Below are 16,533 nucleotides of genomic sequence, written 5' to 3' on the forward strand. Positions count from 1 at the left end.
TATCTTAAAATTTATTGCTGTACCATTTTCTGATATTTTCATTGATTTGTATTTTTCATTATCCTCGATGCCTGACTAATAAAAAAGTCTGCACCTCAAGTTATTCCTGAGATTATTTCTTCTTTACAATACTTATCTTGAATGACAAAATTTAAACCATTAATCTGCCATATTTTTGAGACTTATCACAAACATTACAGTGAAAATGGTTTTAAGTGCTTTTTCTTGTAAAAGTTGAGCTGCACTCTAGGAACTTGAAAATCACTGAAATTAGTATTTCTGCAAGATTTTCATTATTGTAATGAGATCATTTTGGTTCCCTAGGCAATGACCTAGATTAGACACTGTCAATTAGTTATACAGTCCAATAAGGTATAATCCTATTACTTATCTGTATTGTCAGAAAATTGTATTCCATAACAAGGTACAGTCTGTGTAATAACGATCCCCTTAATAATGAACTCCTCCTGATTATTTGGCCTGGAAGATTGCTTCCATGTGCTTCAAGCAATAATTTATCCAAGCAAGACACTAGCAGCATTAGAGTAGCTTCACCTATTTAATCTGCTTCACACATTTTTGTTGTTGTACTATATTGGATAGGTCATGCTGGATGTATAAAAGAATGTATTTACCTTTGTTGCCTTTCTCTTTTTTTCTCCAGTAATACTTATATATTATCTTCTTAAGGCTGGAAATGAATGGTATAAACAGAAAAAACATTGGTCGTTTTTCAAATTCGAGAAGAATGCAGTAGTGCTTCTTTACTTCCTCTACCTGGTGTTTTGTAGCTACAGGAAGGCAGTGCAATCGCACACACTGCAGAGTACTGAGCAGAGACATGCATGGTAAATCTGGTTCTTTACTTACCCTCCTAGTGTAAATGACGTAGAAGCTCACAAAAGGCCAGAGGGGAGTTCGGGTGAGCTTGCGGTGGATAGTGGAGTAAGGCACTTCTATATGACATCATCGAAGATGCTTCAGCTTATTTATCCTATGATTGGTGAGTAAGAGTTAAGATGTCAAGTGTACACATTAAGAAGTTGCAACACTTTTGAAAGGTGTTGTGGGTCTGTGTTAGTCGGGGCTGGGAGAGAAATTTCTGAGTAATTTTGGAGTAGGAGGACACTTCTGACATGGGGAAATATGAGAAGAGTATCGAACTGTACTGGCCATATCCCTCCTAACCTGTCAATAAGACCCCCCCCCCCCACAAAGAGGACGCACACAGGAATACAGCAGCAACATCCCCATTAAAGGGGTGCTGCAATATCAGCACGGCATCTACATGGTGTTGGGAGTAGAACCCAAAGCCTTCTGCGCCAAAGACAAGCATGCTACCTGTTGTGCTTATTAATACTACTGTTTGTATACTCCTCTGCATAGAAGTCATTGTTGACTGTGCTAGCAGGGGATTTGAAGCCTTTTATACCATCGCTTAGAAGGTTATAGTTTGCTTTGGAGAAATGTTTCAGTTTTTTTGCTCCTATTGGGTGTCAGGTCTGATCTTTACTTCAAAAGAGGCAGATTTATGGTCTGACTTGTCCAGGGAGAGCAACACACTGGGGATACTGCAATGGCCCACCATGTTGGTGAGTACCAAGTCTAGGACATTTGAACCCCTTGTGGGGATGCAGACTAACTGTTCCAGGATATTTGAATTGACAAAGTCCAGGAACCTCAGAACAATCTTGTTTGTGCTCATGTAAGTTGCCCATTCAATAGACAGGTAGTTGTAGTCTCCCATGACCAAAGGTGTTTGGCTGTAAATTGAGCAACTCTAGCAAGTCCAGGTAGGTAATGTGGTTCTGTTGGCTAATGGTGGGGTACCTGCAGCTAGCTATGCTGTGGTAGGGTATTTTACCTGTAGTAGCTCAAGAGTTTTACTGTTTCACTAGTCTCGAGGTCTATTTGGATTTAATGACAATGGATACACCTCCATGTTTGGTTCTTTCATGCTTGTTCTGGGGTCTGAACTTGTGAAAGGCATTGTAGTCTTGTATGACTGGGGGGCTGTTTGTGGCCTTTAACCAAGATGTTCATCGTGTTTCACTGTTGCAGTCATTACTCTTGGGTTATCCTGCTGGCAGGCTACCCTCAGTTGGCCAGAATTCCAAAGTCTAGGTCCGCCGTCAGTTGCTGTCGCCTCTTCCCTGACGTCAGTGCGCCAGGGGTATAAAAGATGCAGCCGACGCCATTTTCTTTAGTCTTTCTTGCCGCACGGTGCCCAAAGGAAAAGCAGTTTGCAAGTGCCGGTCGGCCGACTCCTGAGATTTTCAAATCTGAATTTCAGAACCGAAGTCTTCATTAAAGCTAAGTACCCCATTGGGGAAACTTTTTTCTTGCTCCAGACTGATGTCAGAAAAAGTTAACAATTGTATTTCTTGTGGGAAGCAAATACCTGATAAGGATTTTCACTCTTACTGTATTCTTTGCCTAGGCCCTGATCACAACGTTGCTAACTGTCGGTTTTGTGCTAGATTTAACCAAAGCACTATCAAGCATTTGTTAGATTTTGCATTTCATTACTTTGGCCGAAGATTTAATTATATAATGCCGTCGGACCAGCCGACAACTGGAGTTTACAAAAAACGGAAGGAAAAGGATAGGCATCCGAGGTCCAAAACCGATGATGAAGCCTCTACTAGGTCAGTTGCCGGTTCTCAGTGAGGCGCTTTCACAGCCCCTGGCACCCGCTACCTCAGAGCCACAGGCCGCTTCCGACTCCCACGTGGAGCTGACTGGGCCTCTGGAAACTCAAGGTATTGGACACTCGGAAATCATTCCCTCAGATGGGTCCAGAGCCGCTGAGCAGGCATCGGCTTCTGAGGGTGTCTTCAGACCTACACAACTATATATTAAGCCATTTTCAGCTTCAAAGACTAAGCAGCTCTAAAGACAAAGAAACAAGTACAGCATTCTCCTTCTCTGACTCCATGCCTAAAAAGCAGATGCTCAAAATGGCTGAAGACCTAATTACTTTGATTAGGGGCTCCCATCCCACTCCTGATAAGAGGCCTAGGCAAGAGACAGAGTAAGATTCTTCTGATCAGGTTTCCATTTCCTCTGATTCCTCTTCTGAACAGGATTACTCCATGCTTCCCTATGAGGATTCTGATGCTGAAGAATCCATTCCTTCAGCCTCTCCTCCTGAGGATTATTCTTTTTGGGAAACCCTGCATACCATGAGGAAGCATTTCCACTGGGAGAACCAAGATTATTCTGAATCTAAGAAAAGGCCCAGAGACTTTCTGCTACTTCCTCAGCACAGTCCCCTTGCTATTCCACCTGTGCTGGATATTGTAGATGATGTATTTTCAGAGTCCGGCCTGTCCCCTGGCTCTTTACCCCCTGCACCTGCTAAGCCAGACAGGTACTACATGATCCCGGATTCTCATAAATTCCTATATAAAAACCTCACTGCTGACCCAGAAACTATATCTCAGGGTCCCAAAGGGGGTTAAAGCTTCCACTGCAAAAAACCCTGTCTCCTCTGATAGGGATTCTGGGACTCTAGACAGATGGGGGAAAAAAGTCTACACTTCTGCTACCCTGGCTGTAAGGGCTTTTAATTGTCAGTTTCATATGCTTAAATATCAGCAATATTTAATGTCACTGCTTAAACAGAAATTGTTGACAAATACTGAAGGTTCAGAGAACAAGGAATTGCAGGATTTATTGCATGCAGCTGAACAAGTGGGAAAGCATACTTTGCAATGTGGTTATGATTCACTGGAGGCCTCTTGCAGGGCCGCTGTTACAGGTCCTGTTATCAGAAGGCATGCTTGGTTAAAGGAACAGAATCTGCCTGATGTTAAAGCAAAATTATTAGATGCACCATTACAGCATGATACTTTGTTTGGTACTAAAGCAGAAGAGGTGTTGAAAAAAAATGGAGGATAAAGCAAAATCCATGCAGACAGTCAATAATTTCTTACAGGTGCAGACTCCCAGATTTAGCAGGAACTGGCCCTCTAAAAATTGGTCCTTTCCAGTATCAGACAGATCACAAAGAGGCAGATAGAGGCGTCCCAGAGGCAGATCTCAGCCCCAAGGCTCATACAGGCCTAAACAATGGGGTGCTCCTACCTCCAAAAGTGGAGAAGACAAATCACAACCTTACAGGAAACGGACCCAATGACTTTCCTCTACCAAATCCAAGCACTTTTCTTTTGGCAGCCCCCTTAGGGGGAAAACTAGCACTTTTTCCATCAAATTGGCAAATGGTTACCAAGACAAATGGGTCCTGAACATAGTGTCCCAAGGTTACAGGTTCCATTTTCACACCCTACCAAGGTCAAAAGGTATGCCAGACCTGCCACACAATCAATAGGCAGAGGCACAAAAACAAATTATAGCTCTCATGGACATGAGGGCCATTCAGCAAGTACCACGAGAGCAGGGGCAAGGATTTTACTCCAGACTTTTTCTAGTACCCAGAAAGGACAAAACCTGGAGACCAATACTGGACCTGTCAATTTTAAATACATTTCTGGAAGTTCCAAAATTCAAGATGTTGACTCTACAGCAGCTACTGCCCATGCTGGGCAAGAAGACTTGGCTCGTAACTTTGGAGCTAAAAGAGGCATACCTGCATGTCCCAATCAGACAATCATGCAGAAGATACCTCAGATTCATAGCTGGCTCAATGCATTACCAATTCTCTGCACTGCTCTTCGGCTTATCTACTGCGCCCAGGGTCTTCACAAAATGCCTGGTACCAGTAATTGTGTTTTGCAGACAAAGAGGAATTCAAATATATCCTTACTTGGACGACTGCCTAATTCAAACAGAGAACAAAGACATTCTTCTGAAACATCTGGCATTTGTAAAAAGATTACTAATTGGCCTAGGGTACACAGTAAACAAAAAGAAATCAAAACTAGTGCCCTCTCAAGAGATAATATTCCTGGGTGCAAGCTTAAATACAACTGCCCAGATGGCTTATCTCACAACAGACAAACAAAAGCATCTGACTACTTACTTCAAGAAATTGGCATAAAAAACCCACTTATCTGCAAGGAAAATCCTGCAGGCCTTGGGTTTCATGGCATCTTGCATTCTACTAATTCCATATGCCAGACTGCATATGAGGAAACTACAATGGTACCTAAAAAGTGTTTGGACTCAGCATTGCCACAGCCTGGAGACAGTAATTGCACTCATTCCCTGCCTGCAACAGGAGTTTTGATGGTGGGCAGAAGCCTGTCACCACAACAAGGGTCTGCCATTCAGTTTACCCACAGCCAGACAGACACTGACAATGGATGCATCAGATTATGCCTGGGGGGCCCATATGGCAGAAAAATGTATTCAGGGCACATGGCCTGCAAACCAGATGCATCTTCACATCAATCGAAAAGAGGTGCTAGCTGTTCAAAATGCCCTGACAGCTTTCAAGGACCTGCTTCATCCAGTACTGATAAAGACAGACAACACTATGGTCATGTGGTACATAAATAAGCAGGGAGGTACACATTCCTACCCCCTCTGCAGTCAAGCAATGACCTTATGGGACACAGCATTGGCATTTCAAGTTCACCTGCAAGCACAATTCCTGCCAGGAAAAACAAATACTTTGGCAGATGAACTAAGCAGAAACCTCATTGACCCCCATGAATGGAAACTGGATCCACAAGTCTTCAGCATGATAATAAGGAAATGGGGATGCCCAGACATAGATCTATTTGCCTCCCTTCACAACTGCCAATTGCAGAGATTTTGCACAAGGATTTATCACAAGCAAGCATGGAAAGTGGATGGCCCTATCCTTCAGCTGGAAAAATCTAACGGTATATGCTTTTCCCCCACTGCCTCTCCTTCCCAGGGTACTCCTAAAGGTCAGACAAGAGAATCCAAAAATGATACTGACTGCACCAGACTGGCCACGCCAGCACTGGTACCCAATCCTAAAGAGCTTGTCTCAAGGTCCAGCATGGATATTGCCTCAAACTTTTCACTTGCTGACCCAACAAAACAATCCGATCCTGCACAGCCAACTCAGGACCTTAAATCTGGCAACATGGCAGATAATGTAGCCATTCAGAACACTCCTCTTTCAAAAGCTGTTATGGATGTTATCTTGGAGGCCAGGAGGCCCAGCATCAGCAAATCTTATGCAGAAAAATGAAAGAGATTCTGTGCTTGGAACCAGGAACAAGGTATTGACACGTGTGTACCAAATATCCCTCAGATTTTGCAATACCTAACTGAGATGCTGAACAAAGGCCTTTCCTTCTCATCAATTAAGATTCATGCCTCTGCCATTTCAGCCCATTACAATATGGAACCACCTATCTTTTCTCATCCTTTAATAAGGCAGTACCTCGGTGGGGCCAAAAACATTAGGCCTCCAAAGAGAGCACCAATTCCGGCCTGGGACCTCAATTATGTTTTGGAAAAACTCACACTGCATCATTTCGAGCCAGCATCAACAGCAAATATAAAATTCTTATCCTGGAAAACAGCTCTGCTCCTAGCAATAACCTCTGCAAGGCGAGTCTCGGAGTTACAAGCACTCATGACTGTGGAACCTTTCATCATTTTTCATCCAGACAGGGTTTCTCTGAGGACAAACCCTACATTTATGCCTAAGGTGGTGTCCAGTGTGGCCCTTAACCAAACCATTCACTTGCCAACCTTTTATCCTAATCCACAGAACAAGTGTGATACAATTCTGCATTCTTTGGACATACACAGGCAGTTATGCTTCTACTTGGACAGAACTAAAGCTTTCAGAAAGACTGAGCAACGTTTAGTGTCATATGCTGCAGGATCACAAGGAAAGCCTATCTCAAAACAGACTATTTCTAAATGGATAGGCCATTGCATCCATTTCTGCTATTTTCAACATGGTAAATCAGTGCCTAAGGGCATTAGGCCTCATTCCACCAGAGCAGCAGCCACTTCAGCAGCCTTCCTCAGAGGAGTACCAACCAAAGATATCTTAGAGGCTGCATCTTGGAGTTCAGTGCACACCTTCACAAAGCACTACCACTTACCTCTTTACTCTAAGTCCAGAGCAGGCTTTGCCACTGCAGTTCTGCAGGGCCTCATAGCCTCTCCTAATCCTGTTTAGCCCAGCCACCCTTGACTGCAACAGTGAAACATGATGAACATAGTACAGTTGTGTACCTACCATAAATGTAGATGTTCGAGTGTATTCACTGTTGCAGTCCAGGTTACCCACCCACCAACCCTCTTTTCTTTGCTGGGACTTATCTGCACTTCTCTATCCTAAACAACCTATTTGGTGTATTTGCTTGTAGATGAAGGAAATGTTATTTTTGTGCATGCATTTTTATTGGCATATTTTTCAGCCTACCAATTTGGGGGCACCTGACATCTGGGGCAAGAAAAACGAAAGAAAATGGCGTCGGCTGCATCTTTTATACCCCTGGCGCACTGACGTCAGGGAAGAGGTGACAGCAGCTGATGCCGGACCTAGACTTTGGAATTCTGGACGACTGAAGGTAGCCTGCCAGCAGGATAACCCAAGAGTAATGACTGCAACAGTGAATACAATAGAACATCTACATTTATGGTAAGTACACAACTGTACTTTTCCATGACTGCACAGACATCAGCATCTTCCAAGGTGAGGAGTGCTTCCAGGGAGTGCAGTTTACTGTTTAGGCTCCTAACATTAAGCAGCATGACCTTGAGTTTGGCTTTGTCTCTAGTGGATTTTTTTACATTGCAAGTTTTGTTGTTTTGACATAGGCTAAAAAGGCACTATGGGGGTGGCACACTAAGTACATTCCTGCCTGGGACACATAATCTGAGATTTTAATTATGTCTTAATTTATGTAGTCCAGAGGGGAATGCCTCAAGACATTCACTCCAACATATGTACTGTGACAGTGTCATAACAGCAATTGAGTGATGGGAGTGCGTGCATGATTTGACAGATCCTGTCACCTGACCATGACCACCTCCTTGTCCAACCTGGTGAGTTGGACATCTGTGTCTCACTATTGAGTCACTTATGACCAGGACTTTTGGTTTTGAGATGTTTTGCCTTAGGGGGCTTAATTGCTGAGACACTGATGTGCGTGCTATATGTAATGGTGGATTCTGTTAGTGTGCCAGTATATGTAGGTTGTTTTGCACTTGGGAGGTCTCTGGTCTTTTGGTAGGCTTTTGATGAGTACCTCTGCATTTCTGGGTTTGTGTCTTGAGTGTGTCTCATGTAAGAGGAGAGGTGTGTGTGTGCTGACAACCAGTTTGATGACTTGTTTATGTGAGAGGACCAATTCAAATTTCATGGTATACATACATCTCTCACATACTGTATTTGTTTGCTGTAGAAGCAGGTGGTTGTCAGTATACATGAGAGAATTGCTACATTGCCTCAGGATGCTATGTCAGTCAGGTTAGCTGGAGAAATTTTGGGAAACTAACTGTCCATAGTAGCAGGGAATTCCTAAGTACCAGTTTGTGAGAGGGCAAATTGGATCAGCTATTGCTCTGGGGGAAAAAAGGGGACTTAATCTATAGAAGATCAGGGTTGAAAAGTTAGGCGACATTGCTCAGTGCTCAGCTGCCTTGCCTACAATGCAGAAGAGCACGGCTTAGTGGCCCAAGGAGCAGCAGGGAAATCTGGGTGGGTTTCATTGACTGGAGTCTAGGGAAAAAGAGTTTCTAGGCATTTGAGTCTGTACAAGGCACCACTAACCCCCCCCCATTATGTGGTGCGCAGATATGTGCAAATGTGAGACTTGCATACAAGAGGAGTTAAAACAGTTTTAACACAAACTAGCCAATAGGAAAGCCCAAAATTGAGTCTTTTTCCAGCAATCTCCAGCTCTGATGGGTCCTGATCTACACACTTCTGCCATAAGTTTACAAGGAGGCCCTCTTAATTGAAGGTGACTGGTTTTAGTGCTCAAGTAATACCAAACAGTCTAGATTCAACAAGTCTAAATCTAGCCTATGCTATATAAGGCAGATGTACTGAAAAAATGCAAAGTGCAGAATACAAGCAGACAGAAGAAATGCAAAAATGAGGCAACAATTCAGTTAAATATGGATCACAAAGTGTGATGCAGGATTAAATTATACTTTATTTTCCAGTTGTTTTCAGTGGATGCTTTAGATTTCAGATCGGATGCACTCCAGATCCCTGGATAAAGTTGCCAAACACTGAGCAATACAGTGATACTGCTTTCCTTGTTTTACTGATTTCATCTCTCCATTCAGACCCCTTAATTCACATCTGCAGAGATTCAGATGTGCACATATCTTTGGTATATTAATAATTTAAGAAATAGAAACAAGAACACCACTGTAGTACATTGTCAACAGTACTTCATGACACTGGTATAAATACAGAATAGCAGATGCATTGTCAGTACTTTTGTTCTATTCTCTGAACTCCAGCAAACTGTAATGACCTCAAAGCATAACTAATTAGAGTAGGGGAGGGATGATAACATTCTCAGCAGTTATTTGCTTACGGTAACCCCACACACACACACACACACACAAGAATGTGAATTTATTCCTTGCCTTCTTCCCAAGGCACCAGTATTATACTCAGATGTGTAAATGGCATAGAGGAAAAGTTGAATTTGCCCCTGTATGGTTTACGTTTGAGACATAAATCATACCCCTACATGCTCCATGTGGCTACTTCCTACAATTTTTAGGTCTGAATCACTGTCTCCTGAAGAGTTCAGTGAGCTGTCATAATTATGTAAGCTGTTAATTGACTAGAGCTTTAGGTAATTTCTAGGATTCCATAAATGAAATATCTTGCGGGTGGTTTTCTACTGAATTTCTATGGTATGTTTTAGTCTGGCTCTTTTTATTAATGTCAGTTAATTTTAATGAAAGTTATACAATGATTTCTTAGTTGGCAAGTTGCATTTTTATTTAACATTTTATTTTTTTATTTATAGGTTCATATGAAGTACTAGGCTAGTTGGCCTTGCAGGCCATTTTAAGCCTATCCAGTTTCCCTTTTTGTACTTGAAATAACCTATCCCATTTGGTTGCAAATGGGCCTTATCCATTACATGGTCAACAATTATATATTATCCCTAATGAGAATAAATGAAATCATACCGTAGATAATTTGAGGGTACCCATGCATGGGATAAAGAATTTAGGAGCTGCCTCTGTCCATTAATAGTAAAGGGGGCAGTCGTGGGATAAATTCTCTGTTTCTCATCCATAGATCTAAGTTGCACTTGAAAATGAACAAGGATGACCTTTATTTTATGTGGATGGTGAGTCTGTTCCACAGCAGCAGTATCTTCTGCCAGATTTACCTTTCCTTCCAAACTATTCTGCTGATGCTAAAGAAAAGGTGTAGATCCCTAGACCATGTTTCTGATGCCATTTGACTTTATGTGCAGTAAATCCATCAGTAATGAGTCAGGGGATGCTTTGTATGTCACACACACAGGGCACCACTTAGCAGTCTGTAGGATAACAACTATAGTGACAGGGCTTTGAGTTGGTCCATCTAGGACATGTTTAGACCTTGTATCCTTTCAGTAAGGTATCTCAGTGGGTATTCCAGTTGTTGCATGAGTTTGGACAGATACATCCCAAAGGCGGTAATATATTCAGTGGTTGATCTAATGAGAGCTGAATAAAGGGGGGAAATTACATCCTTACTTCTAGACACAATTACTTTATTTATAAGCTATGCAATATAGAAGGATTTTCTTACAGCAGTAGAAACCTTTGCTCAAAAGTTAGATCGCTGTCCACATATGTTTAACTGGGTCACCACTGAGGACTGTATTGTCAATGCGGCAGTTCCCTAAGGTAGATGACTTCCCAAAGGATACAATGATGCATTTTTAAGCTTTTAGCTTGTCTTTGGTTTTGACACCAGTGTTTTCTTTAGGACAAACCTTCCTGTGGGAAGCTAATTCATCTGGGCATTCAGCAACAAAGTTGTTTGGGGATTCTATGACTACTCTTTGCTTGCAGTCCTCTGCAAACTTAGCCAGAGCCATTTGGTAGGGTCTCTTATCTCAGAAAAGTAGATACCTAACAGGAGAGGCTGAGCACAGAACCCTGGGGGCTCCACTGGTGACTGGCTGGTTGTTTTCGTAACTTCCCCTATTTTGATTCGGTGTCCTGTCTGTGATCCAGTTAGCAATTCAGTGGGTGACACAGGGGTTTTTTTTTCTTATTTTACTTAGTTTTCCTACCATGCATAACTTGGGAATTGTCACAAGCTTTTGGCCAGGTTGAGGTATGTGTTGCGCACCATTTTGCCTTGATACAATGCTTTGGTGACCTTTTCAAAAAAATACAAGGTTGGGTTAGTTTGAGTTTGTCAAGGGCAGGTCATGCTGAGGTGAGTCCAGTGTTTGGAGGTTCCCTATGTCCTGACTGATTCCATGATAAGTCTTTCAATGGCTTTGAATATGAGGCTGATCAGATGGAAGAGCCTCCCTTATTCACGGGAATGACTGTAGCTGTTCTCAATTCACTTGGTACAAAACCTGTATGGAGGCTGAGGCAGAGCAGTGTTGTTAGGGGCGTGGCTAAATCATGCTTTTATGCTTTTTAAGGTGCATCCAGAGATATTTTCAGGACCTATCAATGCAGTGTTTTTAGCTTCTGGTAGCACTTTTAAGACTGACTTGTGTGATATCTAGAGGTGAGCCAGTTTCAGGTATACCTTGAGGGACAGATGGAGGGGACAGAGGGGTAAAGTTAGTTAAATTGATCAGCCAGTAGGTTCATTGTATCTTCAGCCTCTGTGTAGATAGCATGATTCACAAGTAGCTCAGTGCATTGCTGTGTTGGGCTTTAGATTTTACAAATATAATTAAAAATGCCTTGTGATTATCTTTTGCTTGGGTAACTTGTTTAATCCTTAAACTTGGCTTTTGTGGATTTTAATACGCCCCTGAGGTGTTTATTTCAGTGACAAGGGCCGTTACATTCAGGGAGTTACTCTTCCTACTTTTGTCAGAATTATTTTCCTTTTATTATAAAGCTTGTTGATATTATGGCTCCAACATGTGGGTTTGTTTTTGGAGTTTGCCCTGCACATGTTCTGTGAGGTACAGCTGCGTCTGTGCAGACTGCGTCATGGGCAGACCTGACAAATGATGTAAGTACATAAGAGATGATGTAAAATGCTCCCAAATTAGTAAAGGCAAGACCCGAGATGATGATCACCCTACTGGATACTCTAATTGTTACAGAAAATTTGAATTTTCTTTTTTGTTTTATGAATGTCATTTATTCAGGTTAAATTTAGGTGGGCACTGTAAATTTTTGGGGAAGTTTGTATATTGTAATTGTAGCTACATTTTTAAACACTGAATATGAAATGCGGTCAATGCTTTGTTTTAGTTGTACTTTTTATTTTCTATTTTATTTTCCCAGTTATAGAGTTGGTTTTAAGGAGATTGTTGTATGTGAACCAGGGCATTTTTGGGTAAATGTATCTGTAACTTTTATATACAGTGTTTGAAAGTTAGGAGTAGTTTCGAGTAAGTAGCATGCGTGTGATGAGTGTAAAGGATTTTCGGCGAAGTGATACCATACCAAGGATGGTAATAAATTTCCACTGATGCCCCAAGGATATTAATAACAATTTGATTATGGTGGTGATGGTGAAAGAATCAGAAGAAGCACAGTTTATCTGCACACTGGACCAGATAAATGTTTTTTATCACATCTTTATTATCATAGGGGGTCTACAGTAAAAGTCTGGAGTGTGATGCATGAAATCTTTTGACACACACATCTGCTTTACTTTTTCTTATTTTTTGTGTTACTATTCTCCTTTCCTTTTGATGGACTGAGATAATTGCATTGTTTCCTTAAGCTTTGCTTTAGGTAGTTTCCAAAGGTTCTTCCAAATGTGCTTGATAGGTGGTTTTCATTTCTAGTTATAAGGTGATTTAAATATATTTTGAAGATATCATGTTATGTGGTTTGCTGTTAGTTTAGTGTTGTAGTGAAGTGTGTAATGATTCATTATAGTCTGTGGCTGTTTGATGTAGTTTAATTGCATTTTGTTTTAGTTATGTAGCATTATGTCCATGTTGATGCCTGTGCTGTTTTTCCTGATTGCCTGTTTGCGATTGTTTTCTTTTTTCTTTTTAAGCTATGTTTACAAAGAAATTACTGAAACAAAACATTTAATTTGGCTTCTAGGGGGTTGCTTTAGATATGGGTAGTTATTTTGATGAGTCTTAAGGCCAAAGCTCAGTCTTTCCATGACTCTTGCTAGTATAGAATAACTTGTCTCCTGCTGCAACTGTAGTTGTATAGGTTTACATATTTATTTTAGTTAACAATAACCGAGGAGTTGAACGAGTCTAAGGACACTTTAGCCATGACCCATACCAAAAGGCATTGTTGTAAATGTATTAATTAATTAATTTTAATTCATTCATTTTTATTTTATTTATTTTGTTGACTGGGTTTGTCCTATTATGAAGGGGGTCTGAGGTGATAGTCAAACTAAGGAAAATACGGCCAATTTTAAATGTGAACGTATAAAAAGGTTTGTGTGTCATAATAGAGTCCCTAATCTTTTCATTAAGCAACATGAAGTGTTTTACACACATCTGAGCTTCCACCATTTCAGCCAGTTGGGACCCTTGGTTTAATGTCTCATCTAAGGAGGCCACACTGAGGAATGCAGTACCCCCTTTTACTGCACTGGAGTGTCAGTTATGGAAACTGGATCTTAATTCCTAAGATGGGAATACAGCCCACAGCCTTCTGGACTTTTAGCATGAAAGGCAAATGTGCTACTTATTGAGCCAATGAGACTGACAAATTACAAAAGAGTTAAAACTTTACGTAAGTTCAGTAAGATGAACAAGAAACAGTAACTAACAGGAGGGATAAAGAGAGAGAACGAGCAGTGATGCATCTAATAACCGCAATGCATATGATACAGTCTGGTCATTAAATACAGTATGTAGGATATGCAGCGGTAGCGTTGTCGCCTCACAGCAAGAGGATGTTCTTCATCTCACATTGCTGCAGTCCTTACACTTGGGTAGGCCGCTGTCCTCGGTCGGCCCGAATATCAAAGTATAAGGCTGACGTCGGTCAAGGCGCATTAGACTGACATCAGGACGTCAGGGTACAAATGCGCATGAACGACGTCATATCCTCAGTCTTTTTTGCCGCATGGTCCGATGCAGAAGCAGCGTTGCAAGTGCCGTTCGGCGTTCTGAAATTTTTTAGGAGTTTCAGACCGAGTCAAAGTTGGCTAAGTACCCGTTGGGAATATTTTAGTTTTTCTTGCCTCAGTGGTTTACGGATGTCAGAAAAAGTGAATAACTGTATTTCTTGTGGGAAACAGATACGCATAGAGATTATCATACCTTGTGTATTCCTTGCTTAGGGCCTGAGCACGGCGTTGTTGGGTGTAACTTTTGTGCTAGATTCAATAAGCACTATTAAGAAAGGTTAGACTGTGCCAGGTTAGTCTTGAAGCGGTGCAATTACAATATGCCGTCGGATGCTCGGCGCCCTTCAAGAAGCGCAAGGATAAAGCAGCTAAGTCCAGGCAAGATGAGTCATCCGTGCGGACGCCGGTTCTTTAGAGGTGTCGGTGGAGCGGTGGTTCCACGAGGTTTCTCTGGAGTCCCAGGGGAGACCTTGTTACTGCAGGATGTGGCCTCTCAGGAGGCAGGTCAGGCAGAAGGGCTTCTCAGGTTACTGTACTCCCTCCCTTCCTAGGGTGATTAGGCCTTCTCCTTCTGTTTCCAAGGCTTCCCCCAGAGGCAGGCCAGGTTTAGCTTCAGTTGGGGTCACTCCTAGTTCTTCAGGATCTGTGCCCAAGAAGCATATGCTTAAAATGGCAGAAGATTTGATTACTTTGATTAGAGGTTCTTTGCCCCCTCCTGATAAAAGGCCTAGGGTGGACCCTGAGTTGGGGAGTTTTGAGCAGGCTTCAGATGTTTCAGAGTCTTGACTGAAGACTTGCAGGAGTATTCTCCTTATTCTGATTCTGATGTGGATGATTCTACTCCTTCTGCTTCTCCTCCTGAGGATTTTTCTTTTTCAGAGACTCTTCATTCCATGAGGGAGCATTTTAAGTGGGAAGGTCAGTACTTCTCTGATTCCAGGAAAAGGCTTAGGGAATTTTTGTTTTTACCCCAGCATAGGCCTTTGGCTATACCTCCTGTTCTGGATGTTGTGGAGGATGTGTTTGCAGAGGCTTCTCTTAATCCTGATTCTTTGCCTCCTGCTCCTGTTAAACCGGATAGGTACTATAGGGTGCCTGAAGCTCATAAGTATCTTTTTAGGAGTCCTAGGGTGGACCCAGAAACTGTCAGTCAGGGGCCTAAGGGGGTTAAGGCTTCTGTTGTTAAAAATCCGGTTCCTCCAGATAAAGAGGCCAGGGCTTTGGATAGGTGGGGAAAGAAAGTCTATACTTCTTCCACCCTAGCTATGAGGGCTCTGAATTGCCAGTTTCACATGTTGAAATACCAAAACTATCTACTTTCTCAGTTGAAGTCTAAGGTAGATGCTCTGGCGGAAGGTATTGAGTGTAAAGAGTTACAAGATTTGGTACATGTCTCTGAACAAGTGGGTAAGCATTCTTTGCAATGTGGTTTTGATGCTGTACAGGCCTCGTCCAGGGTGGCTGCCACTGGGTCAGTTCTTCGCAGGCACGCCTGGCTGAGGGATCAGAATTTATCTGAACATGTTAAGACGAGGATTTTAGATGCTCCTTTACAATCGGATGTGTTGTTTGGTTCACCTGTTGAGTCAGTCTTAAAGAAAATGGAAGACAAGGCTAAGTCTATGCAGACTGTTAAAGATTTTTTGCAGGTTCAGCCTCCGAAGTTTAGCAGAAATTGGCCTACCAAGGGGTGGTATCCTTCTTATGATTCCCAGTCTAGGGGTAGGTCTAGACGTGGTAGGGGCAGAGCTCAGGGCTCTTTCAGGCCTAGAACAGGGAGTTCACCTGCACAGTCTTCTGGTGAGGGTAGGGGTCAGTCCTTTCGTAAACAGACCCAATGACCTACCTTTTCAGCTGCCAGAGCCTTCTCGTCTGGCAGCACCTTTGGGAGGAAGGTTGGCACTTTTCAAGGAAAATTGGAGTTTAATTACCCAAGACAGATGGGTATTGGATATCATACACCGAGGTTACAGGTTTTATTTCCATACCTTGCCTCCTTTCAAAGGCATGCCAGACGTTCCTCCTCAGCAAAGAATGGAGGCTCACAAACAAATTTCTCTGCTGCTCCAAATAGGGGCCATACAACCGGTCCCTCTGTCAGAAGTGGGCCTAGGATTTTATTCTCGCCTGTTCCTAGTACCAAAGAAGGGGAACACGTGGAGACCAATTTTGGATTTATCTATCCTCAACACTTATCTGGACATTCCCAAGTTCAAAATGTTGACCTTACAACAGCTTTTACCTCTGCTGGGCAAAGATCACTGGATGGTGACTCTGGATCTCAAGGAGGCTTACCTTCATGTTCCTATCAGGCTAAGTTGCAGGAAGTATCTACGTTTTCGGGCTGGGACTTCTCATTATCAGTTCTCTGCATTGCCCTTTGGCTTATCTACTGCACC

The sequence above is a fragment of the Protopterus annectens genome, chromosome 16.part0, assembly GCF_019279795.1.
Source record: "Protopterus annectens isolate FY-2018-M chromosome 16.part0, PAN1.0, whole genome shotgun sequence".
Classification (NCBI taxonomy): Eukaryota; Metazoa; Chordata; order Ceratodontiformes; family Protopteridae; genus Protopterus; species Protopterus annectens.